The sequence below is a fragment of the Carcharodon carcharias genome, chromosome 13 (genome assembly GCF_017639515.1).
Source record: "Carcharodon carcharias isolate sCarCar2 chromosome 13, sCarCar2.pri, whole genome shotgun sequence".
In the NCBI taxonomy this organism is placed as follows: Eukaryota; Metazoa; Chordata; class Chondrichthyes; order Lamniformes; family Lamnidae; genus Carcharodon; species Carcharodon carcharias.
This window is the reverse complement of record NC_054479.1, coordinates 52,858,650-52,861,051: the sequence shown is the minus strand read 5'-3', so window position 1 is coordinate 52,861,051 and position 2,402 is coordinate 52,858,650.

Here is a 2,402-nt window from a genome sequence, read left to right as displayed (position 1 = left end):
TCTCAGTCCGGTCCCACTCTCTCTCTCTCTCTCAGTCCGGTCCCACTCTCTCTCTCTCTCTGGTCCCACTCTCTCTCTCTCTCTCAGTCCGATCCCACTCTCTCTCTCTGTCCGATCCCACTCTCTCTCTCTGTCCGATCCCACTCTCTCTCTCTGTCCGATCCCACTCTCTCTCTCTCTCTGTCTGTCCGGTCCCACTCTCTCTCTCTCTCTGTCCGGTCCCACTCTCTCTCTCTCTCTCTGTCCGGTCCCACTCTCTCTCTCTCTCTGTCCGGTCCAACACTCTCTCTCTCTCTCTCAGTCCGGTCCCACTCTCTCTCTCTCTCTCTCTCTCTGGTCCCACTCTCTCTCTCTCTCTCTCTCAGTCCGGTCCCATTCTCTCTCTCTCAGTCCGGTCCCACTCTCTCTCTCTCTCTCTCAGTCCGGTCCCACTCTCTCTCTCTCTCTCAGTCCGGTCCCACTCTCTCTCTCTCTCTCAGTCCGGTCCCACTCTCTCTCAGTCCGGTCCCACTCTCTCTCTCTCTCTCAGTCCGGTCCCACTCTCTCTCTCTCTCTCTCTCAGTCCGGTCCCACTCTCACTCTCTCTCTCTCTTTCTCTCTCAGTCCGGTCCCATTCTCTCTCTCTCTCTCTCTCAGTCCGGTCCCACTCTCACTCTCTCTCTCAGTCTGGTCCCACTCTCTCTCTCTCCCTCTCTCAGTCCTGTCCCGCTCTCTCTCTCTCTCACTCTCAGTCCGGTCCCACTCTCTCTCTCTCTCTCTCTCTCTCTTTCTCAGTCCGGTCCCACTCTCTCTCTCTATCTCTCTCTCTCTCTCTCAGTCCGGTCCCACTCTCTCTCTCTCTCCCTCTCTCTCTCAATCCGGTCCCACTCTCTCTCTCTCTCTCTCTCTCTCTCTCTCAGTCCGGTCCCACTCTCTCTCTCTCTCTCTCTCTCTCTCTCTGTCAGTCCGGTCCCACTCTCTCTCTCTCTCTCTCTCAGTCCGGTCCCACTCTCTCCCTCTCTTTCTCAGTCCGGTCCCACTCTCTCTCTCTCTCTCTCTCTCTCTCAGTCCGGTCCCACTCTCTCTCTCTCTCTCTCTCTCTCTGTCCAGATCCCACGCTCTCTCGCTCTCTCAGTCCGGTCCCACTCTCACTCTCTCTCTCTCTCTCTCTCTCTCTGTCCAGATCCCACTCTCTCTCTCTCTCTCAGTCCGGTCCCACTCTCTCTCTCTCTCTCAGTCCGGTCCCACTCTCTCTCTCTCTCTCTCAGTCCGGTCCCACTCTCTCTCTCTCTCTCTCTCTCAGTCCGGTCCCACTCTCTCTCTCTCAGTCCGGTCCCACTCTTTCTCTCTCTCTCTCTCTCTGTCCAGATCACACTCTCTCTCTCTCTCTCTCTGTCCGGTCCCACTCTCTCTCTCTCTCTCTCTCTGTCCGATCCCACTCTCTCTCTCTCTCTCTGTCTCTCTCTCTCAGTCCGGTCCCACTCTCTCTCTCTCTCTCTCTCTCTCTGTCCGGTCCAACACTCTCTCTCTCTGTCCGATCCCACTCTCTCTCTCTGTCCGATCCCACTCTCTCTCTCTGTCCGATCCCACTCTCTCTCTCTGTCCGATCCCACTCTCTCTCTCTGTCCGATCCCACTCTCTCTCTCTCTCTCTGTCTGTCCGGTCCCACTCTCTCTCTCTCTCTGTCCGGTCCCACTCTCTCTCTGTCCGGTCCCACTCTCTCTCTCTCTCTCTCTCTGTCAGTCCGGTCATACTCTCTCTCTCTGTCTGTCCGGTCCCACTCTCTCTCTCTCTCTGTCCGGTGCAACACTCTCTCTCTCTCTCTCTCAGTCCGGTCCCACTCTCTCTCTCTCTCTCTCTCTGTCAGTCCGGTCATACTCTCTCTCTCTGTCTGTCCGGTCCCACTCTCTCTCTCTCTCTGTCCGGTGCAACACTCTCTCTCTCTCTCAGTCCGGTCCCACTCTCTCTCTCTCTCTCTCTCTCTGGTCCCACTCTCTCTCTCTCTCTCTCTCAGTCCGGTCCCACTCTCTCTCTCTCTCTGTCCAGTCCAACACTCTCTCTCTCTCTCTCTCTCAGTCCGGTCCCACTCTCTCTCTCTCTCTCTCTCTCTGGTCCCACTCTCTCTCTCTCTCTCTCTCAGTCCGGTCCCATTCTCTCTCTCTCAGTCCGGTCCCACTCTCTCTCTCTCTCTCAGTCCGGTCCCACTCTCTCTCTCTCTCTCAGTCCGGTCCCACTCTCTCTCTCTCTCTCAGTCCGGTCCCACTCTCTCTCAGTCCGGTCCCACTCTCTCTCAGTCCGGTCCCACTCTCTCTCTCTCTCTCTCTCTCTCAGTCCGGTCCCACTCTCTCTCTCTCTCTCTCTCTCACTTAGTCCGGTCCCACTCTCTCTCTCTCTCTCTCTCTCTCTCTCAGTCCGGTCCAACA